The sequence below is a fragment of the Hyla sarda genome, chromosome 2, assembly GCF_029499605.1.
Source record: "Hyla sarda isolate aHylSar1 chromosome 2, aHylSar1.hap1, whole genome shotgun sequence".
Classification (NCBI taxonomy): Eukaryota; Metazoa; Chordata; class Amphibia; order Anura; family Hylidae; genus Hyla; species Hyla sarda.
The window spans coordinates 251,769,848-251,795,331 of NC_079190.1; positions in this window are offsets into that span (position 1 = coordinate 251,769,848).

The window sequence follows — 25,484 nt, forward strand, 5'->3', positions numbered from 1 at the left end:
CGTGAAGCAGAAACATAAGTTTTCTCTAAAGCTCATAACATAATTTCCAAGCACACCTGTTTCTCCTGCTTGCCAATACATGGGTTTACTCACATTGAACAGTTTTTGTCACTTTGCCTAACACAGCTCTGAGCTGTTATTTCTAAGAATGCAAAAGATTTAGAAATCAATCTGCAGCTTAGTAGAAATACAAAGAAGAGAAAAAAATTGCAACAAATATGAACCTATATTCTCAAAAAATTCTTCATTCATTCTTTAAACTGGCACCCTTCTTCTACAATAGAAGAGATTTTAGTAGTAAAACAATAAAAAGAAAAGGGCATGAGAAAGCGCCAACTCGGCGCGAAACACTGTCGCCCCGGCATCCTCTAACCTCCCTGTTTTGGAAAAAGTACCACCTGTCTGTGCCATCCTGAAGCTGACCGCGTCACTGCGACTGTATTCCCGCAAGTCCGGCTACAGCTTGGAGGAGGTGAGTGCTCCGTTTCATTTCTTACTAATTAATATTCAAAACAATAAAAATAACCTGACACCATAAGGTTCCATAATAACAACAAATGTTTTATGATGGGTATATGCCCAAAATGCATTCCTCTAAAAACTTCAAACCGTAAGAAAAGCTTAAAAATTTTTGTCTAAAAATCTACTCCGTTTTCCTTTGCCGCCACCAGCCTGTTTTATGCTGACCAGTTTTTTAAATTGTCCTTCAGGATTTTTCAATTTCTGCTTCTTACAGTTGAATTGGTTTGTTCCTATTGCTAAAACAGGATATATTTAATTAGTATAGGATTATAAAATTATTAAAACGCAAAGCTCATAGTATGGGTCTCTATAGTAAATCTAGCAACCTGAAAATGGACAAAGTACATGTGGCTTAGCAAAACCTTGCCCATAGTAAATCTTCCACTTTATTTCAACTTTTCCTTCTTATTTCATATAGAGACATGTTGCAAAGTTTATGTATAGTTAATATTCATTTAAAGCTGGCACTAGTTTTTAGTGAAATTTTGTCTTTTGTTCACATCAAACATGTTTTCTGATACCGTGGACAAGTAACTTTGTCTGTCTAGGGCATATGCCTAAGTGTTCCCAGCCTTGCCATTATGTTCTTTTATCTGTCATTCCCCCATAGAGGTGTCATTCGGGCAGCCCCTTTCTAATGGTAGATGCAGCGTATAAACATTAATAGAGCAACATGTCCAATAATGACTTTGCGGCCATGTTCACATGGCAGAATGTCAGTGTGGAACTCTACATGAATATTCTGCATGGACATTACACAACAGCAGATTCCAATTAATTTCAATAAGATTCTGCTGCACTTTTCCTACATCTGAAACACCTGGCCTGGATTCAGATTCCGACATCCGCAGAGAGAATAGACTTATCTCATCTTTCTGTGGATACTGCAAAGAAGTGCATTTCCGAGCATTCCTAGCGCCTGCTGGTTAGTCAGTTGTACGGAATGCCTGCAATGACTTGGCTTAGAATAGCTGTTTACAGTACTCTCCATTTGTACAATCTTTTTCACAGTGAAATGATTTATGTCCACATTTTAGGTAATTTTTTTTTTTAATCTCTTTCCAGACACATAGACATTTGTAATTTTCTTCAGATATTTCATTTGAGCTAGACATAGTGATGCCACTATGAGGTTCCCATACTGCTTTCTTATAACATTTTTGCTGTAAATTTCTATGAATTGATGTACCCTCATACAGGGGTGGACTGACCGGCCGTTCCGATCGGACGTTGTCTGAGGGCCCGGCCGGGTACAGGCTCTGCTGCCACTCCTGAGGATCCAGGAGACTTGTCCTGGATTTCCAGTGGACAGTGCTGCCTTCTCCTGTATGTGCGATACATGCACATACAGGAGAAGGCGTCCCCTCTGTGTGAGTCGTATCTGTGATCTACACAGATCACAGCGCAGTGCAGCGCAGTGAAGGCGCTGATGACGTCACTCATCGGTGCATGTACTATGGAGGATGGAAGAGGCGTCCATGCTGTGCTCCGGAGGAGAACATCGCTGCGTGGGACATCAGGTGAGCATCATTTTTTTCTTGTCAACCTGGGAAGGGGGCGGGGAAAAAACTCTGCTGCCTACACCTACTGGGGGGGACACTAACTCTATTGCCTGCACCTACTGGGGAAGAACTCTGCTGCCTGCACCTATGCACCTACAGGGGGGGGGGGTTCTAGCTCTGCTTCCTACACCTACTGGGGGGGGGTAACTTTAACTCTGCTGCCTGCACCTACTGGGTGAGGAACTCTAACTCTGCTGCCTGCACCTACTGGGGGGGAGGGGATAACATTCTGCTGCCTTCCCCTACTGGTAGAGGAGGAGCGGGAAAAACTCTGCTGCCTGCACCTACTGGGGGGGGGAGGACTCTAACTCTGCTGTCTACACCTACTGTGGGGGGGGGCTCTAACTCTGCTTCCTCCACCTACTGAGGGGGTGGGGGGGGGAACTCTGCTGCTTGCGCCTATGGTAGGGGGGCTCTAACTCTGCTTCCTACACCTACTGGGGGGACTCTAACTCTGCTGCCTACACCTACTGGGGGGACTCTAACTCTTCTGCCTGCAACTACTGGTGGGAAACTCTAACTCTGCTGTCTACACCTACTGGGAGGGGACTCTAACTCTGCTGCCTGCACCTACTGGGGAAGAGGGGGACTCTAACTCTGCTGCCTAAACCTACTAGGGAGGGACTCTAACTCTGCTGCCTGCACCTACTGAGGGGGAGAGGGAAAATCTCTTCTGCCTACACCTACTGGGGGGGGGGGGGGGCTCTATCACTGCCTCCTGCAACTACTGGTGGGAAACTATAACTCTACTGTCTACACCTACTGGGAAGGGACTCTAACTCTGCTGCCTGCACCTACTGGGGAAGAGGGGGGCTCTAACTCTGCTGCCTAAACCTACTAGGGGGGACTCTAACTCTGCTGCCTGCACCTACTGGGGGTAGGGAAAATCTCTGCTGCCTGCACCTACTGGGGTAGGAGGAAAAATGTTTGCTGCCTACACCTACTGGGGGAGGGGGAAAACTCTGCTGCCTGCACCTACTGGGGGGGGGGGGGACTCTAGCTCAGCTGCCTGCACCTACTAGGGGGGGACTCTAACTCTGCTGCCTATATCTACTGGGGGGGGGACTCCGCTGCCTGTACCTACTGGGGGTGACTCTAACTCTGCTGTCTGCACTTACTGGAGGAGGGGAGACTTTAACTCTGCTGCCTGCACCTACTGAGGGGTGAACTTTAACACTGCTGCCTGCACCCACCGGGGGGGGGGGGGGTCTAACTTTGCTTCCTGCACCTACTGGGGAGGAGAACTCTAACTCTGCTGCCTACACCTACTGGGGGTACTCTAACTGTGCTGTCTACTCCTCCTGGGGGGAGGGACTCTAACTCTGCTGCCTACACCTACTGAGGGGGGACTCTAACTCTGCTGTCTACACCTACTGGGAAGGACTTGTACTGTGCTGCCTACACCTGCAGATGGTAAGAGATCGACATGGCGGTCTGATCCGGATGGAGAAGAAAAGGAAATCGGATGCCGCTGATCAGTAAATACATAGTTGTGAGTCCCTTGCTATTACTGTAATCACTTATATGGTGTACAGATCCTGTGTACAGCTGATATCTACCGCCATATGGTCCTGTATATAATGACATATTGTATACAGATCTCTCTACAGCTGGTATTTACCGCCATATGGTCCTGTATATAATCACTTCTATTGTATACAGATCCTGTATAGTATACTGGTCTGTGTATAGTGGTTTTATTTAGTACAGTATGGCGGCATTATCCAGTTATTGTGTGGTGGTACAGATTTACTCCTTGTATACTGGTAATATTGGTCATGGACATTTATTTTACCTACCTTAAAGTGTTTCTTATATATAAAATTTTGTTTATTTTGTGTGTAGGGGTGGTGGAGGGATTTGGGTAGAATAGAGGCAGAAGTGTGACAAGCAACAGAGCATCGCAGGGGGCCCTTGCTTTTTTTTGGTCCGGGGGCCCTGAGTGTTGTCAGTCTGCCCCTGCCCTAATATGCATTTTAGCATCAACATTCCAGCTTTAACGCCTCTTGTGGTTTTTCTAGATCTGAAACTATAGTGTTCTACTGCAATCACTAGATTCTAGAGAAGGATCGTTGATACAGGGATTTATTCTTATTGGCAGATTTTTTTTACTTCCTCTGAATTAACATTATAAAGGCATTAGGCCGAACACTACAGAGTTATAGACTAAACTGACTGGACATATGTCTTTTATTTCAGCCTTACAAACTATGTAGCTATGTGATTTTATAAAGACTAGTTTTGGATGGTCATAATACAGTTGTATCTTATCACAACCTAGACCTAGCCGAAATAAACTTAGATTATAACCTGTAATCTTATTATTCTCCAGAAATATATCCATGTTCACCATGACCACCTCCTAGAAACCGTCTTTCCTCTAGTCGTAGACCATGTTATAGATACAGTCCTGGGTATAAATAGGTTATGGGAGAGATCTCTGTACTGCCCCCTGATATATTTATACATAGTTATTAGGACACCCCTCGAACAACCTTAGTTTTGACAATCTTTTTGTGTACCCCAATCATTGCATTTATTACTATGGTTGCTCATTTTTGAGCTTTACTTTCTTGTAAACTGGTGCCCCAAACTGTACACACTGGCCCTGATTTACTAAGAGTGGAGTGTAGCTTTCTTTGTGGGTTTTAATTAAGTCAAATTTTTTCCACAGTATTTACTACATTTTGCAATTTTCCCTACATTTTGCTTTTTTTACACATACTGTTGTTAGGGCTCTGCCCCCCCCCACCCCCCCCCCCGCTGCCGGCAGTGCCGCGGTATGCATTGTGGGACACGCCTGCATGCGAACACAGGACTACCGCTTACCTTCTGCCCCATCTCCTTCTGGTCACGTTGCAAGGCTCGCTCACTTGTGAACCCCGCTCTGTTCCTCTTCTCCTGCTCATCTCTGCTGGCATGGCCGTCACCGTCTCCCAGTGTCCGCGCGCGCGCCAGCTGTTCTTAATTAATAGGGCCAATGCACCAATAATTGGTGCATGTTCCAAACCTACCCTATATAGTTCTGGCACTTCCTCCTGTTTCCTGACAGATCTTTGGGCCCTAGTTGCCAAGATAAGGCGTTTATATTGTGTCTTGCCTTGCCGTGTATCTGATCCCTTGCTACGTTTACTGACCTTGCTCCTGTGCCACCTGCCTTCTGACCTCCTGCTATGTGACATGACCTTGCTCCTTGGGGTTTGCCAATTACTAACGTAAATTCACTGCCCACTTTTCTTCCTTGGTGGCCCCAATTGTAGCCCTCACCAAAAAGAACTGCAACCCCAAGAACTGGTCCCCTGAGGCTGAGGAGACCTTCGCTTCAGTGCCTGTTCTCACAAGACCTGATCCTGATAAGCTGTTCTTGTTTGGTTGACGCACCTTCCGTAGGAGCTGGCGCAGTATTAACTCAGAAAATCCCCAAGGGCAAGAATATGACCTGTGGTTTTTTCTCCAAGACATTTTCACTAGTGGAGAGGAATTACTCTATTGTCAATCGGGAACCCCTCGCTTTAAAACTTGCATTAGAGGAATGTTGTCATCTTTTGGAGGGTTCCTTACATCCAGTCAGCATCTTTACGGATCCCAGCAACCTACTGTATCTTCAGTCTGCTCGACGTTTGAATCCTCGCCAGGCAAGATGGTCGCTCTTCTTCACCAGGTTCAATTTTCTAATTCATTTTCATCCTGCTGACAAGAACATTAGATCCGATGCATTCTCCAGGTCCTCAAATGGGGTTCGTCAGGATTCCACTCCTCTTCATATTATTCCACCTGAGTGTTTGGTTCCTGTGGCACCTGCAGTCCTCCAGCAAACTCCATCCGGACCTCTATTGAGACGCAGGGTGCTGAGCTGGGGTCAATCTTCCTTGTAGCTGGCCATTCCGGTGTGCGGAAGTCTTTTCAATTAAACTCTCAGCATTATTGGTGGCCCCACCTCAAATGAGATGTCACAGACTTTGTCAGTTCCTGTGCTACCTGTGCTCAAGACAAGACACCTTGGCAGAGACTTACTGTCCTTCTACAGCCACTTCCTATTCCAGACACTCCTTGGTCGCAAATTGCTATGGATTTTATCACCGATCTTCCCGCTTCCTATAACAATATGGTCATCTGGGTGGTGGTAGATCGGTTTTCCTAGATGGCTCATTTTATTCCATTGTTTGGGTTACCTTCTGCTCCACAACTGGCCAAGCACTTCCTTCAGCATATCTCCCTTCCCACATCTTCTCGGACCACGGGGTGCAATTTATTTAGAAGTTCTGGCGAGCATTATGCTCTCGTCTGAAAATTTTATTGGATTTCTCATCTTCCTATCACCTGCAATCCTATGGGCAAGTTGAGAGAGTAAATCAAGTTTTGGGAGAATTTCTTTGTCACTTTGTTTCGACCCAACAGGACAACTGGGTCAATCTTTTACCCTGGTTTGAATTCTCTTACAATCATAGAGACTCTGAGGCCACAAAGTCTTCTCCATTTTATGTTGTCTACAATCTTCACCCTCAACCTCCTCTTCCAGTCCCCTCTGGCGTACCAGCCGTTGATGAACTAGTTTGGGATTTTACGTCCATTTGGCAACAGACTCGGCAATATCTGCTTCAAGCCTCCTCCCGTATGAAATCTCAGGTAGATAAGAAAAGAAGATCTCCATCTTTCTCTCCCGTTGATAAGGTCTGGTTATCCTCCAAATACATCCATTTCAAGGCTCCCAGTTACAAGTTGGGTCCTCACTTCCTGGGACCATTTGAGGTTTTACGAAAGATTCATCCGGTCTCCTATAAACTTTGTCTGCCTTCTTCCCTTTGCATTCTTCCCTGTCTCACTACTCCAATGTTTCCATTCCTGTTTCTGGTTCTTCTGACATCTACAAGGTCAAAGAAATTTTTGCCATGAAAACGGTAAGAGGGTAAACGTTATTTGTTGGTGGACTGGAGAGGTTTCTGTCTGGAGGAGAGATCTTGGAAGCCAGAGGAGAATATTTTGGACCGTGACTTACTTAAGAACTTTTAAGACCCAAAAATAGGGGGTGACCCAAGGGGGGATACTGTTAGGGCTGTTAGGGACGCGCCCGCATACGAACCCCAGACTGCTGCTTATTTTCTGTCCCATCTCCTTCTGGTCACATTGCTGGGCTCGCTCGCTTGCGAACCCCGCTCTGTTCCTCTCCTCCATCCCTTCTCTGCCAGCGCGCGTCCCCGTCTCCTAGGACGTTCTGGCTTTTCTACATTTAAAGGGCCAGTGAACCGATAATTAGTGCATGTTCCAAACCTAGAAAACGGTCCAGCACAGGTTTGCAGGTAAAAAACAGCTTCTTCTTTTATTGGGTCAGTTCCGACAAGACAAATAAGCCGACGCGTTTCGGGCCTACACTCGGTCCTTAGTCATGGCATACATATTCAGTAAAAAGGAGATACATATATATAAAACGTTATGGTCACATGACCATTCATCAATTAGATGTAGGACAAACTGGAAAACATGGCATGGATCTCAGAAAGCATCTGTATAATGCAAAAAACATGGACAAGAAGCGGCAAACAAAGAAGTCATAATTTCAAAAGATAGATACAATAAAACCAAAATCCTATAATGGAGACCAAAAGTTATAATATTAATAGTAATAAGCATCACTACTAGAGTTCATACCCTCCTTTTTACACATGCTGTCCTGATGAATGGTCATGTGACCATAACGTTTTATATATGTATCTCCTTTTTACTGAATATGTATGCCATGACTAAGGACCGAGTGTAGGTCCGAAACGCGTCGGCTTATTTGTCTTGTCGGAACTGACCCAATAAAAGAAGAAGCTGTTTTTTACCTGCAAACCTGTGCTGGACCGTTTTCTTACTTTGTGCATACATCTGGTCAGGGACGCTGCTGATCAGGCCCGCGCACAGGTGCAGGGAGGAGGAGGTGAGCTGTCGTTCTGATTCATTCAGCATTTGCACAGCGTTGGACGTGCTCCCTCTACCAACGAGCAGCAGCACAAAGCTCAAGTGGGATCTCCTTTTCCAAAATGGAGACAAGACATGTGGAGGCTGAAGTGGGTGTTAGCAATACCTTACCCAAAGAGGACTTGGATCGTGCCGCAAAAGCGAGTGAGGTCTTTGGCACCGAGCATGCAAGTACTGCCACCCCTGCCTCCCAGGACTTTATCGATATGATGAGGAGCCTGGAAAATGTTAAAATCAAAGAAATGAAGTTATGGTGGGACTATAAGGCACTCTCCACCTATCTGGACAAAAATATGGTGCCTCGTGGACTCCGCTTGAAAAAAAGACCTACCAGAGTCTTCTCCTCCGCTTTCCAGAATAAATGGGATTTGGCCTTGCTGGACTGTTCCAAAAAAATAATTGGATATATAGTGGAGGAGGAAGAAATGGAATTAAGTAGTCTTCAAGCCGAGATACAACAACTCCAGACAAGTTTGGAGCCATACCGGGACTCTGAGGACTATGAAAAAATGAATGAAAAAATTAATGAAAAGATCAAGACCCTGGAAAATAATATTATGGATACTAAAAAAGAAAAATTTAAAAGGGACTTGACAGATTACAAAGAGGATTCTGTTCTTTCCTGGACCAATCCTAGAAACCCGGTAACTCCTTCCACCCCACGCTCGATCTTGCGCTCCAGTGCCGAAAGCCGCAGCGATAAAAATAAAAATAAAAATCGCAATCGAAAGCGCAGGAATGCAAAGCGGCAAAGGCAAGTAAGCTTTTCTGAGGTGGAAACATCCCGAGATGCCTCATCGGATACAGAGGAAACTGCGGGTAGCCTGATAGCGGGGATAAAAAACCCGGGAGCCCCAAAGGACGCATCAGGAGAGCGGAACGAAAGCACAAGATATCCGCTGCGATCCCTAACACCTCGCAAGTAAGCCTGTCTGTCATTAACTTGTCTAGTTATATTGTTACCGATACACAAATTGCGGTTTTAAGTCGAGGTCTGAACTATGCCCCATCATGTGATTTCAGACTTTTCCATACAATACTGGACATTAACCGGTGGGCTCGCAAGGTCACGCTTAAAAGACATTTTGCTCTATGTGAGAAAAGTTACGAACTGTCGGTGCCACCAATACAAGTTCCCAATCGTAACTCACCTAGGAATTTGCCCCAACAGCATGAAATATGTTTAGATTTCTCTGATCAATGTAATACAATTTCTTTGCATGCACTTGAAATTGAGTCTCAGCCTGTTTGTGAAGGGGGTCTTGGTTTTACGGTATCCAATCCTGGTTTCTATCCGGTTGCTTCCAGACCGGGTGCGCTAGATAGATACCAGGAATTGGTAGAAAGGGATTTAGTGCAATTGAGCCATAATTTGAAAAAAAACGACCCACATTCTAACATATCTGAAGCTGAACGTAAAGCCTTGACAGCGCTACGGGATAACCCTGATTTGATAATTAGAAATGCGGATAAGGGGGTATCCGTGGTGCTGCTCAATGCTGGGTTATATAGGAAATTAAATGAAACTATTCTGAAAGACGAGACTACCTATGTCAAGCTTGATGGAGACCCTACAGGTATATGTCAACGTGAACTGAGCAGGTTGCTGGATATAGGGGTCAATATGGGTGTGCTCAACCAAAAAATCAGGGATTTTCTCTGTGTGGGTGAGTCTGTAACCCCAGTCTTCCACTCTCTCCCCAAGGTACATAAGGGGGAGTTTCCTCCCCCTATGCGTCCGATCGTGGCAGGGATCGGAGCCTTGGGGGAGAGACTGGGAGACTGGGTGGACAGCCACCTGCAACCCTTGGTGGGGGCAACCCCTACCTATTTAAGGGATACTAAACATGTATTGGAGATCATGCAACATATGGGGTGGCAGGAGGGATACGGTTGGGCCACATGTGATGTGGTCTCGCTGTATCCCTCCATTCCAAACCAAGAAGGTTTAAAAGCACTTACCAGACACCTAGAAGTATAAAGCAATTACTCCACGGACCTGAAGCGATTTATTATAATGGCTACAGAATTTCTCTTGAGCAATAATTTTTTTATGTTCAACGAACAGTTTTTCCTTCAGGTCCGTGGAGCTCCAATGGGTGCGAAATACTCCCCGTCATATGCTAATATATATATGACATATTGGGAGGAAATGTATATTTTTGCCCCCAGCAATCCCTTCCATTCAGACATCAAATGGATAGGTCGATATATCGACGATCTGATTCTGATATGGAAGGGGGGTCCTAACAGGTTTGAAGATTTCATCCAGTATATTAATCAGAATGAACTAAATTTGAAGTTCACTACAGCTATTTCCTATGTTAAAATTCCCTTCTTGGATGTGGTCCTAGAGGGAAAAGGTGAAAAGGTGATAGTCTCCCCATATCGTAAAGAGGTGGCTGGGAATACCATCCTACAGGCAAGTTCTTGTCACCCTCGCCATGTGGTACGTAATATTCCGTATGGCGAATGGGTACGCCTGAGGCGGAATTGTACTGACCAGTCCACTTTTGATGAGGAATCTAACATTTTACATCAGAGGCTAAAAGAGAGAGGGTATGATGAGGGAACTTTACAGGAGGCCCACAGAAAAGCGAAAAATCGAGATAGAGGGAATTTAATTAAAACAAATAATAGGAGACAGTTTTCAGATGACCCCCAGAGAAACAAACAATACTTGCCTAGATTTTTTACAGCCTACAGTAAACAATTCTATAAAATAAAGAACATTATGAAAAGATACCTGCCCATACTGGAACAGGACCCGGTCCTTCATAATTTTGAGGTATGTTCCCTACAGGCTGTGGCGAAGCGAGGGCCATCTTTAGGCTCACAATTGTCCCCCAGCCTGTTTGTGGACCCCGAAAAAAACAAAAATAAAATCAAACCTACTTGGTTGAATTTTCCAGGAAGTTGGAAATGTGGACATAAAAAATGCATCACATGTGGCCATATGGAGGTAACCAATACTTTTGTTTCATGTAGCACTAATAGAAATTATAAAATTAAAACTTATATCAATTGTAATACTACCCATGTAGTCTATATGGCCACATGCGCTGCATGTAATATACAGTACATAGGCTGTACCGTGAACGCCCTGAAGTGCCGGATTAGGAGACACATTTCAGATGCGAAAGGGACTGGTTTCAATGTGTCTTCTTTGTCCAGGCACTTCAGGGACTTCCACGGAGGGAACACAGATTCTCTGAAAATTATGGGCATAGAAAAAGTATTTAGGCACACCAGAGGAGGTGATCACCGGAGGACCCTGCTAAATAGGGAGTCTTTCTGGATTTTCCAGTTGGATACCCGTCAACCGCAGGGCATGAATCTGAGGCAGGATTTGATCCTATCATGCTGAGGTGGCAATAGGTGGCAAAAAATATGCCACATATGGCTCTCTTGCAGATAGGTTTTTCCTCCTTTTTCCTCCTCTGTTTGTTTATTTAATAAATAAATTTTTTCCAACCTGCTATAAATTAGTGGAGTATTTTCATGTCTCCGTACGGGCTGAAATATTTGGCTTTGAAAACCAGAATAATGTTCCATAATCTTTTCTATATACGAGCCATAAGCCCGTGCAGATCAGGACAGCATGTGTAAAAAGGAGGGTATGAACTCTAGTAGTGATGCTTATTACTATTAATATTATTACTTTTGGTCTCCATTATAGGATTTTGGTTTTATTGTATCTATCTTTTGAAATTATGACTTCCTTGTTTGCCGCTTCTTGTCCATGTTTTTTGCATTATACAGATGCTTTCTGAGATCCATGCCATGTTTTCCAGTTTGTCCTACATCTAATTGATGAATGGTCATGTGGCCATAATGTTTTATATATATGTATCTCCTTTTTACTGAATATGTATGCCATGACTAAGGACCGAGTGTAGGTCCGAAACGCGTCGGCTTATTTGTCTTGTCGGAACTGACCCAATAAAAGAAGAAGCTGTTTTTTACCTGCAAACCTGTGCTGGACCGTTTTCTTACTTTGTGCATACATCTGGTCAGGGACGCTGCTGATCAGGCCCGCGCACAGGTGCAGGGAGGAGGAGGTGAGCTGTCGTTCTGATTCATTCATGTTCCAAACCTACCCTATTTAGTTACTGTCACGATTCGGCTTACGGGTTGTGGATCCGCTGTGTCAGCGAGGGATTGGCGTGGACCGTGCTAGTGGACCGGTTCTAAGAGGCTACTGGTTTTCACCAGAGCCCGCCGCAAAGCGGGATGGTCTTGCTGCGGCAGTAGCAACCAGGTCGTATCCACTAGCAACGGCTCAACCTCACTGACTGCTGAGAAGGCGTGGGACAGAAGGACAAGGCAGAGGCAAGGTCAGACATAGCAGAAGGTCGGGGGCAGGCGGCAAGGTTCGTAGTCAGGATGGATAGCAGAAGTTCAGGTACACAGGCTTTGGACACACTAAACGCTTTCACTGGCACAAGGCAACAAGATCCGGCAGGGGAGTGCAGGGGCAGTGATCAGATATAGTCTGGGAGCAGGTGGGAGCCAATTAAGCTAATTGGGCCAGGCACCAATCATTGGTGCACTGGCCCTTTAAGTCTCAGAGAGCTGGCGCGCGCGCGCCCTAGAGAGCGGAGCCGCGCGCGCCAGCACATGACAGCAGGGGACCGGGACGGGTAAGTGACCTGGGATGCGATTCGCGAGCGGGCGCGTCCCGCTGTGCGAATCGCATCCCCGACTGCCAAGACAGTGCAGCGCTCCCGGTCAGCGGGACTGACCGGGGCGCTGCAGGGAAAAGGACGCCGTGAGTGCTCCGGGGAGGAGCGGGGACCCGGAGCGCTAGGCGTAACAGTACCCCCCCCCTTAGGTCTCCCCTTTTTTTTGTCCGGTAACTGCCTCCCCTGGGATGAGGACACCGGGAAAGAATGGGGGGCTTCCTCAACGGGAGGCAGTACAGCAGGAGTTGGAATGGGGAGGGAGGGCAGAGGGTGAAGTTTGGCACGGGGCAGGGAGACACAAGGACGGGAGCCATGAGGGGACACAGAGGCTTGCCTGATGGGACTGGGAGGGGGGGAGAGGCACTTCCTGTGGCAGGCAGAGTCCCAGTTCTTGATCTCCCCGGTGGTCCAATCAAGGGTGGGGGAATGAAGCCGGAGCCATGGCAGACCGAGGAGGACCTCAGAGGTACAGTTGGGGAGAATGAAGAACTCAATCCTTTCGTGGTGGGGTCCGATAGACATCAGGAGGGGTTCTGTGTGGTAATGCACGGTGCAATCCAATCTGGCTCCGTTGACCGCGGAAATGTAGAGCGGCTTGACGAGACGGGTCACCGGGATGCTGAATTTATTCACAAAGGACTCCAATATAAAATTTCCAGAGGCACCAGAGTCCAAGCAGGCCACGGCTGAGAGGGAGGAGTTGGCTGAAGAAGAGATCCGCACGGGCACCGTGAGACGTGGAGAAGCAGACTTAGAGCCAAGAGACGCCACACCCACGTGAGCTGGGTGCGTGCGTGCGTTTCCCAGGCGTGGAGGACGGATAGGGCAATCCACCAAGAAATGCTCGGTACTGGCACAGTACAGACAGAGATTTTCTTCTCTACGGCGATTCCTTTCTTCCTGGGTCAGACGAGACCGATCCACTTGCATGGCCTCCTCGGCGGGAGGCCCAGGCGTAGACTGCAAAGGATGCTGTGGGAGAGGTGCCCAGAGATCTAAGTCTTTTTCCTGGCGGAGCTCTTGGTGTCGCTCAGAAAAACGCATGTCAATGCGGGTAGCCAAATGGATGAGTTCTTGGAGGTTGGCAGGAATCTCTCGTGCGGCCAGCACATCCTTGATGCGACTGGGTAGGCCTTTTTTAAAGGTCGCGCAGAGAGCCTCGTTATTCCATGATAACTCGGAAGCAAGAGTACGAAATTGGATGGCGTACTCGCCCACTGAAGAATTACCCTGGACCAGGTTCAGCAGGGCAGTCTCGGCAGAAGAAGCTCGGGCTGGCTCCTCGAAGACACTCCGGAGTTCAGCGCAGAAGGCCTGGACTGTGGCTGTGGCAGGATCATTGCGGTCCCAGAGCGGTGTGGCCCAAGACAAGGCCTTTCCTGAAAGAAGGCTTACTACAAACGCTACCTTAGACCGTTCTGTAGGAAACAAGTCCGACAACATCTCCATATGCAGGGAACACTGAGACAAAAATCCACGGCAGAGTTTAGAGTCCCCAACAAATTTGTCCGGCAGGGACAAGCGGAGGCTAGGAGCGGCCACTCGCTGCGGAGGAGGTGCAGGAGCTGGCGGAGGAGATGGTTGCTGCTGTAGCAGAGGCAGAAGTTGCTGTAACGTGGCGGTCAACTGCGACAGCTGCTGTCCTTGTTGGGCAATCTGCTGCGATTGCTGAGCGACCACCGTGGGAAGATCAGCGAGACTTGGCAGCGGCACCTCAGCGGGATCCATGGCCGGATCTACTGTCACGATTCGGCTTACGGGTTGTGGATCCGCTGTGTCAGCGAGGGATTGGCGTGGACCGTGCTAGTGGACCGGTTCTAAGAGGCTACTGGTTTTCACCAGAGCCCGCCGCAAAGCGGGATGGTCTTGCTGCGGCAGTAGCAACCAGGTCGTATCCACTAGCAACGGCTCAACCTCACTGACTGCTGAGAAGGCGTGGGACAGAAGGACAAGGCAGAGGCAAGGTCAGACGTAGCAGAAGGTCGGGGGCAGGCGGCAAGGTTCGTAGTCAGGATGGATAGCAGAAGTTCAGGTACACAGGCTTTGGACACACTAAACGCTTTCACTGGCACAAGGCAACAAGATCCGGCAGGGGAGTGCAGGGGCAGTGATCAGATATAGTCTGGGAGCAGGTGGGAGCCAATTAAGCTAATTGGGCCAGGCACCAATCATTGGTGCACTGGCCCTTTAAGTCTCAGAGAGCTGGCGCGCGCGCGCCCTAGAGAGCGGAGCCGCGCGCGCCAGCACATGACAGCAGGGGACCGGGACGGGTAAGTTACCTGGGATGCGATTCACGAGCGGGCGCGTCCCGCTGTGCGAATCGCATCCCCGACGGCCAAGACAGTGCAGCGCTCCCGGTCAGCGGGACTGACCGGGGCGCTGCAGGGAAAAGGACGCCGTGAGCGCTCCGGGGAGGAGCGGGGACCCGGAGCGCTAGGCGTAACAGTTACAGCACTTCCTCCTGTTTCTTGCCGGATCTTTGTGCCCTAGTTGCCAAGAGAAAGCATTTATATTGTGTTTTGCCTTGCCATGTATCTGATCCCATGCTACGCTTACTGATCTTGCTCCTATGCCCCCTGCTCTGACCTCCTGCCAGTCCTGACTACATCTGTGCCTCATTCCTCCTGTGCCTCGCTATACCTCGGCTACCTGTGGGGATGAGTGCCGCCTGCCACAGCAAGTCCATCCCGCTTAGCTCAGCAGGCTCTGGTGAAAACCAGCGGCACCTTAAACTCTGCTCCCTGGTACGTCCCAAGCCATCTTCCTCACAGTTCGGTGGATCCACCTACCTCAGCCATTACAGCTCTGATCTGTCGGGTTTTCCTCAGCTCAAATCCACAACATTTTAGTTTTTTATGAAAATGTTGAGGACACGCCCCTTTTTTGATTACCACACCAACTTTTCCCAATGGCCACTCCCCTTTTTTGGGTTTTCTCTATAAAATGGAGAGCTAGGTGTTTGTTCTGGTGCACATTCCAGCAGAGATAAAATTTTGGGTGCAGTTAGTGCAAAAGCATTAAAACACACACTAGATAGTTACGCTTATTTCTGGTGCAACCTTTTTGGGGCATATTATCCGCAAATAGGTGAAATATATACGCACTCTGCAGTTCCACATTTATTCTGGTTAAAGGTCATAGTTTGCAGTTAGTGTAAAAGCACTAAATAAAAGACTTCCGCACTGGATTGTTATGCTTATTTCTGGTGCAACCTTTTTGGGACGTATTATCCCCAAATAAGTGAAATATATACACAGTCAGCAGTTCCACATTTATTCTGGTTAAAGGTCATAGTTTGCAGTTAGTGTAAAAGCACTAAAACACTTACGCACTAGATGTTATGCTTATTTCTGTTGCAGCCTTTTTGGGGCTTATCATCCGCAAATAAGTTAAATATATACGCACTCAGCAGTTCTACCTTTTTCTGGTTAAAACTCATAGGGGCAGTTAGTGCAAAAGCATTAAAACACACACTAGATAGTTACGCTTATTTCTGGTGCAACCTTTTTGGGGCATATTATCCGCAAATAGGTGAAATATATACGCACTCTGCAGTTCCACATTTATTCTGGTTAAAGGTCATAGTTTGCAGTTAGTGTAAAAGCACTAAAACATTCACGCACTAGATAGTTACGCTCATCTCTGGTGCAATCTTTTTGGGGCTTATCATCCACAAATAAGTGAAATATTTACGCACTCAGCAGCTCTACCTTTTTTCTGGTTAAAGCTTATAGGGGCAGTTAGTGTGAAAGCACTAAATAAAAGACTTCCGAACTGGATTGTTATGCTTATTTCTGGTGCAACTTTTTTTGGGTGTATTATCCACAAATAAGTAAAATACATAGGCACTCAGCTGCTCGTCATCATATATTAGCTCTGGAATTACCTCAAGAATCCAAGGAAACATGTTGGAGTGATAAAAATAAACCATAACTGTTTAAATGACACATTCGCAATTTCCTACACAGTTTCACAGTACCAGTCGTGTTAACTTACATGTGCATGGCTTAATATTTTAGACAAGCATATGATACTGGCAGGATCTACCCAGTAGCACTCCCAGGTCAGGCCATCACCACTGAGAGGGAGGACAAACTGATACACTACTCTGTCATTGTGCCACTCTGCGGCCTACATAAGCTGCCGCCCCCTCAAGACTTTGTAATTGTGCCACCATATGGTCTCCTTATACTGCTGCCACATCCAGGCTCTATCATAGTGCCGCCCTATGGTCTCATCATGCTGCTGCCACCTCCAGGATCTGTCATTCTGCCGCCATGTGATTTCCTTGTTATATTGATTTTGTGGTAATCCGGTATTGTTTCTAAGTAAATGCTTCGGGCATCCAGGACACTCAATGATGAGCATCGGGGGGTGCTGAGAGGCAGGGACTGGAACAGGTAAAAGCTTGCCTCGCGGCAGACCACCAGCTTGATTTTAAGATACAAGTATTAGCTTTTTCACTGCAGCAACTTATACACTGCAGCAATTATACACTATTGGAGTTGGAATTACCACAGCTGCTGGCACCTGACTTGCCCTCCAATGGGTCCTCAAAAAAGGATTCAAAGTTTGCTCATTCCAATTAACAGGCTCTGTCATTGTGCCGCCATGTGATGATCTTGTTATATTGGTTTTGTAGTAAGACAGTATTTTTTCAATGTAAACGCTTCGGGCACCCGGGACACTCAATCATGAGCATCGGGGGGCACTGAGAGGCAGGGGCTGGAACAGGTGGTAACTCGCTTTGCCTACCAGCTCAATTTTAAGATACAAGTGTAAGCTTTTCCATAGTTTACACTGCAGCAATTATACACTATTGGAGGTGGAATTGCTGCTGGCACCAGACCTGCCCTCCAATGCTTCCTAAAAAAAAAAGGATTGTAAAAAACTAAATTAAATAAAAATTCAATTAAATAAAAATTTAATAAAAAAATCTCTTTAATCTCTTCAATTGTGATGCCGTATAGTCTCCTGACCCTGCTGCCACATCCAGACGCTCTGCGGCAGTGATTCTAATAGCGATGCCTGTAATCTGCATGTCGTACTGAATAACAGTATTATTTCACTAACCCAGCACACTCCCTATGCGTTTTATGGAAAGACAAAGTGTTCTACACTCCTATTGAGGCTCCCTGTAGCCCAGAAATAGCTGTTTTTAATAGTGATTCGCCGAGAATAAATTTGGATCAAACCAAATTTTTTCAGAAAATTTGTCGAATCAGACGAATAATATTTTTCTAAAATTCACACATCTGTAGTAGTGAGTATCAATAACTATTGCCACAATGAAGTTCAGTTGTGTTGTAAAGCATCATGTCTGGTATGGTTAGAATGGCCCTAATGGTCATTCTTATGCTATAGAATTAAAAGTAATGTGTTAGATTAAAAATGCTGAGGCAGGTATATCAGATATTGTCAGGTGTTGCATGCAAACACGCAAGGGCAGTATTTTGACATTGGTACTTATCGCACGTTTAAAGTGAGCCAGACAATGTTCAGATTTAGCAAATGTTGCTTTGTCACACACTGTTTGCTGTCATCTCTAAAGCAGTGTTTTGCGTTCTCTGGCTTGGAGCTTGGTGACACTGTGCACCAGAGATAATTAATTATCAGTTTTTATCATTTAATCAGTAGGTGCCGCATCTCATTACACAACGCTGGTGCGATGTTTTAGCTGATGGCATGCGTCATCTATTAAAATGACACTACATCTGCACCGGGAGAAATGGAGTGTTTATGCTATGTAATTCATGTTTTTCATGCTCTTTTACTGCTCTGCAGCTGCTAGGTTAAGAGATATGTGTTTTTTTATAAACTAATTGTCAAACTTTGCTTTGTACATTGGTTTTAATTCTCAAAAGCCTTTCACAGCACTGTTCAGAAATTGCTACTATCCATATTGGTCCTTGTCCTTAAAGTACTATTACTTAGAAGCTTTCACAGCTCTCTAAGAAGGCTTTAAAGGCACCCCGAGGTAACATGCACATGTCTATATTTGGACACAGAGCCATACTGTACACCATATTCCAGGCCATATATTTCGGTGTAAGGTGGCACAAATTGGTTCTTGTTTTCAAGGAGCCTTAAAAGCAGTTCTCCTATGGGAAAGGTAAAAATTTGGTATAATATTTTGCATGCATTGGTGCATGTCACTTTTTTTTAATGCTTACTTTGCATAAAAAATATCTTAACACCAGATGCCTGACCCTAATAAAATACATGGCGACCATATTCAGAATCTGTGTAAGAATTTAGATGGTACACACCCAGTGTAGCGGTCTATATCAGATGTCTAGTTGTCTAGAGCCTTTAATGATAAAAATCTCAGAAAATACAAGTTTTACCTTGAATTTTTTTTTTCAAGACGCAACAAGTATTTCAAGGTAAAATTTGGCATTTCCCCCAAATAACATTGAGTTTCTACACTGTGAAAACCCCTTATGTGTATTATCAAAATCAAAGAGCTACGCACTTCACAATAGTATTGCCAGTATAAACCATCTACCATTTCCAGATCACTGTGCAACGTGATCAACTGTCAAACTGTGATCAGATAACAGTAGTATTCTGTGTCCATATAATAGTATCAACCACATGGTGGTACAAGTCATGCTACTGATATGATTGGCAATAAAATAATCAGTATAAAAGGTATAATTTACGACATGTTTTTGCTAATATATATATATATATATATATATATATATATATATATATATATACGGTATATATATATATATATATATATATATATTTTTTTTTTTTACTATCAAACCTTGGTTTTACTCTTATTGGAGAGAATGACCACACACCCCTCTTTAGCCCTAAAAAATGTATTGGTTAAACCTGATAAATATTTGTCTTTTTTCAACCAAGCGATGTACTGTAGCTATTAGGGCTTAGGTCTTGTTCACACCATTATTTGTTCCTCTGAGATGCAGATATGTAAGGAAAATGTCAAAAAGGCATGCAGAAGTGTCCATGTTCCAACAAACATGGACCCCATTCATTTAAATGGCCTGAGTGTAGTCAGCTAGTGGCTACGTTCGGTTATTTCCCAAGCTTATACAAGTTTTGACTCGGATTTAGAAATGCTGCTTGCAACTCGGATACGTTGAGAAAATTACCCGAATGTAGACACTAGCTGACTACACTCAGGCCATTGAAATATATGGGACCCGTGCCTGTTCGAGCAGAGACATGTCATTTTGACATTTACCCAACGTATCCGTGTCTTTGAGGCACAAATCATGGTGTAAACCTAGCCTAACTGTTGCAGGGTAATTATTTGTTTAACACTTCTTTCTAACATACGGTATACTCAAACCTTGGAACTAAGGATTTTCATTTTTGCCTTACAGTGAGATGTTAATGAATACACCACCAGATAGGAGGTAAAACTAGTACAGGACAGTGGGGACTTCATTCTGCAAAATTAATGTATTTAATCAGAACAAAACTGTTAAATGAACATTCCATTAGAGGAAAACTGATATATGTAGTGCACAGCTCATGCAAAATTAATTCTGTAATCTAGTTTAGTGCCAAAGCATGATACCGAAGCAATTTAATTAGTATGATATGATAGCAGCATTATAAATGTACGTGTGTAGAATGTAACTTATGTGTTTATTTGCAGTTACTCTAGACAAATATATTCTATATATTTAAATATAGTTTAGGATGAGTGGTTGTTGGCATTGCCATTGTGAATTGCCCCATTTGTCACGATGCAATCCACATACCACTTCTATTTTTGGGCCTTTGCAGTCCATGTTTTGAGCAGAGCAAAACTGGTATATTTACTGTATGGAGGAATAGACCTGTGGTGTACACATATGCTTAGAAATGCTTCCACAATGACGTTTCTGATACTGAAAATATAAGGAATGGTTGGCCCTAGCTAAAGAAAGCACTTGGAACTATATGAACAGATATGCACCATTGGCACTGCATACTCTACCTACTTACGTACCGTATGCCACTGCATGTATTTTGGTCTCTCATACTACTCTACAGTATATAGACTCTTCACCGTATGAACTGGAGAGCCTTATTTATCTGGGTAGTGTGTATTATTTATTTGACAATAAATGCAACAGACGCTGCATTTCATCATCTGGGTCCTATATATGCTGTTTTACCTGGATATTTGGCCTCTGTATGGTGGCATTATTTGGGAGCTATATTATACACTATTATTCAAGCACTGCATTGCAGTTTTATTTAAGCCCTATAAGGCAGGATTATTTAGTACTGAGTGGCAATATGACATTGCCCTTTTATATGGACAGTGTATGATGTGATGTATGATTTAAAAATGTAAGGGTTGTATTTGTATATTATTTGATGGTATTATATGGGCTTGAGTATTGGTATTGAGCGCAGTATGCTGGTATCATGGTATGATGCATTATTTGAGTATTGTATGGCAGCTACAGTTTGTTCAGTATGGTGGCAACATTCAAAGATTATATCGAATTAAGCAGCACCTGACTCTGTCTCTGCTATCATTTAGTTGTTATTTAGGTGTAGTAAGGTGTTATAATTTAGGTTATAATTTGTATTATGTAAGCACATTATGACTGTATGCTCTAGACACTGCATGATATTCTACTTTGAACCCTGTATAGTGGTGATAATTAAGAACTTTTCACTGTGTTATCTGACACGATATGGCAGCACAATGCATTTATGGTACTAACGTCTAATAATAGACAAAGATCTAGCAAAACAAACATATGGCAACAGAAAGAATCTTTCTAAAATATCAAAAGCTAGGCATACAGAGAATAGAGTTATTGGCTAAACACTACATTACCACACTTCTTAACAAACATAAGCTTCTGACTGATTCTGACTGATGCTAACCCATCTTATCTTATCAGTGCTTGAAGTACTGTATAGCACAAAAGTTTTTGTTTGTTCATATGCTTTTTGAGGATTGACCACAGGTTCTCAATGAGATTGAGATCTGGGGAGTTTCCTGGCCACAGACTTTAATGTTTTGTTCACTTATCACTTTTGCAAGTGCCAGGGCCATCTCCTAAAGAGGATTCAGCTATGGACCATTTAAACAGCAGGGCAGAGCTTGCTCGGGAATGGCAGCAGACAGTCTGTGCATCTGCACTGACAGTGAGGCTAAAAAGCTCCTTCTCTTCAAGAAAAATATCAAGGACAGACTGACATTCTGCAAGAAGTAGTGGGGACTGCAGAGGACTAAGGTAAAGTTATTTTCTCTGAAAGATATCACATTAAGACTGTTTGGGACATCTGAAAGAATCATTGCCCAGGGATGAAAAGGTGAACACTACCATTAGTCCTGTGTCATGTAAACGCTAGAGCAACCTGAGACCATCCTGCACCCCATGTGTGGGGTTTCTCTTCAACCAAGGGAGTGGGCTTACTCACAATTGTAAGAACACTCCCATGAATAAATAATCTTATCTGAATATCAGAGCAACTTCTCCCAATGATCCAGGAGATTAGGATAGAGAGACCATGTCACAAGGCAAGAGTTATAAGCTGCTTGTTATGCGAAACATTAAAACTTTGGTTTCATGAACATGAAACTCCCTAGATATTAATCCCATTCAGAACCTGTGGTCAATCTTCAAAGAGTGGGTAGAAAAACAAAAACACAAGCCCTGATTAGACAACAATGGGTTACTATCCATCAGAATTGGGTCCAGGAGCATCCCAGAAGTGTCTGTGTGTAGTGTGCATATGTGGGTGGTAAATAAAGGGGTCAGGGGTCTGATTTCTTTTTTTTTTGACCGGGAGTAAAAATTTAGTTTAGGTGAATTAGTCTGTTCTGGGGTTTGAATCAATTTATGGGTCTTGTTTATAATATGAATTTACTTTAAAGTTGTATCTGGGGTTTAATGCCTCCCATGTTCCCAGCCTAACTTTCCTAGTTCTTACAAATACTTGAATGCATTCAAAAGTTTCTATCCAGTTCTAACGAGCAGGTTGTGGAAATAGGAGCTGGATCACAGAACAAGGGAGAAGTATGATCTCCACATAATTGGAGGATAGCAGGAGTTCTACAGTTAAAAAGGGCAGCAGGATACCACCAAAAACATCTAGATGACAAAATCCATAGAGATGAGTTGTGGTTGAAACCCAGGAGCAGATGTGGTGACAATTTACGCCAAATGCTGAAAAAATGAAAGACAATGACTCCAGGCCGAAAAGGAAAATGCTCACCTTATGCCTCATATATCAGAAAGTTTAGGTCCAGCCATGCTTAATATTATGAATTGTTTGGACAACAAAATAGTCACAAATAGATATAGAAAAATATACAATCACAAAGAATTTATATTTTTCTTTGCCTGCATTCATATGGAGGTTAGTGAATATATATATATATATATATTGTAACGCCCAGCGCTCCGGGCCCCGCTTCCCCTCCGGAGCGCTCGCAGCGTTACTCTCTTGCCTGCAGCGCCCCGATCAGACTCGCTGACCGTGAGCGCTGCTCTGTGTCCCTCGGCGGGGATGCGATCCCCGTGGCGGGACGTGCCCGCCCGCGGATCGCATCCCGTATCACTCACCAGCCCCGTCCTTCTGCTCAGTCCCGGTGTGCGCGGCCCCGCTCTCTAGGGCGCGCGCGTGCGGGGTCTCTCAGATTTAAAGGGCCAGTGCACCATTAATTGGTGCCTGGCCCAATTAGTTCCTAGCACTCCCTACACTATTTAAACCCACTTCCCCTTCCTGTTCTTGCCGGATCTTGTTGCCTTGTGCCCTGAGAAAGCGTTTATGTGTGTTCCATTGCCTGTGTATCCAGACCCTTGCCGTTGCCCCTGACTACGAACCGTTGCTGCCTGCTCAGACCTTCTGCTACGTCCGACCTTGCTCTTGAATTGTCCTTCTGTACAGCGCCTGTCTCAGCTGTCAGTGAGGTTGAGTCGCTATCGGGTGGAAAGACCTGGGGGTTACCAGCCGCTGCAAGTCCATCCCGCTTTGCGGCGGGCTCTGGTGAAAACCAGTAACCTCTTAGATTCCGTTCCCCTGGTACGGCCCACGTCATCACCTAACTGACACAGAGGATCCACCACCCTTGTCCTCCCCGCTTACCAGCCCGGATTCTGACATATATATATATATATATATATATATATATACCCAAAGGATAAGTTAGCCAGCATTATTGATTCCAAACTATGATATGGACCTGGTTTACAGGTGCAAGCTGCTGGGCTAAATATACAGCAACAGAAGAATACAGCAGCACACTGCTAGCACAAAGATATAGATAAAACATGAGTATATAGATACAACATGGAAAGCTATACAGCTATGGTGCAAGAAATGGAAATATAAAATTATGAAGTTATGAAATCGTGAGGTACTTAGCTTGCAATATGGCGGCCAAATAGCTTGGACCGTCCCACCACGGTAAGGTGACCTCATTGGGACGGACCCTACACTATGAATATGCCTCTGTGTGAACAGTTCAGCAGGCATTGCAGGATCTGAAACATCCAAGACACCTTATATACACCTGATAGAGGTGGGTGGGGTGCAAGAGCCAACATGGAGGTAGCCACTCCCCCGTATGTGTAATACAACCATAGGATAAGTTAGCCAGCACTATTGATTCCAAACTATTATATGGACCTGGCTTACAGGTGCAAGCTGCTGGGCTAAATATACAGCAACAGGAGACTACAGCAGCACACTGCTAGCACAAAGATATAAATAAAACATGAGTATATAGATACAACATGAAAAGCTATGCAGCTTTCGTGCAAGAAATGGAAATATAAAATTATGAAGTTATGAAATTGTGAGGCACTTAGCTTTATTTAGCCCAGCAGCTTGTACCTGTGAAATCATTTGTCCACGTGTATCCTATCTTTTAAACAACTACCAATATATAGTGGAACATGTTCAAGTAATTTTTTTCACCAAAATCGCCCAACATTTTTGAAAAATGTGTATGTAATTCTGAAATCCCTATTTTCAAAGCCAAATATTCAAAATTTAGTCCCTTTGGCGTAAAGCATTTGAGCTCTTACAAGATTCAGATCTACACATCTTCCCTGTATCATCTCCCCCTCTCTAGTATTGTAAAAGAATGAATTCCTGAAAATGAATAACCTTTTGGATTACTATTATGAACGTGTTTAAAATGTCAAAGACAACATGTATTTCTTACAACCACTGTTATTGTTGTGTACATATTTTTCTGTTATCAAGGATCTACACTCTGCTTATCCCATGGACACAGTATCACATAAATAATTTATTACCAACACCAAGTAAGTAATAATTCAATTGTATGTTAGTATTGCTTTGTATTTTTTTTATTAATTATGATAAATACATATTATAAATATAATATTACTTATTTATTACTTTCAATGTTAACCCCTTAAGGACATAGCGTTTTTCCGTTCTTGCACTTCAGTTTTTTCCTCCTTACCTTCTAAAAATTATAACCCTTTAGATTTTGCACCTAAAAATCCATATGATGGCTTATTTTTTATCAGTCATTTTACCCAAAAATTTACAATGAAAAAAAAAAAAAAAATCATTGTGTTACAAAATTGAAAATGCCTTTTTTGTAGCTTTGGGGGGCTTCCGCTTCTACGCAGTACATTTTTCAGTAAAAATGACACCTTATCTTTATTTTGTAGGTTCATGCAATTAAAATGATGCCCTACTTACATAGGTTTGATTTTGTCTTCTGGAAGAAATCATGACTACATGGACAAAAATGAATACATTTAAAATTGCCATCTTC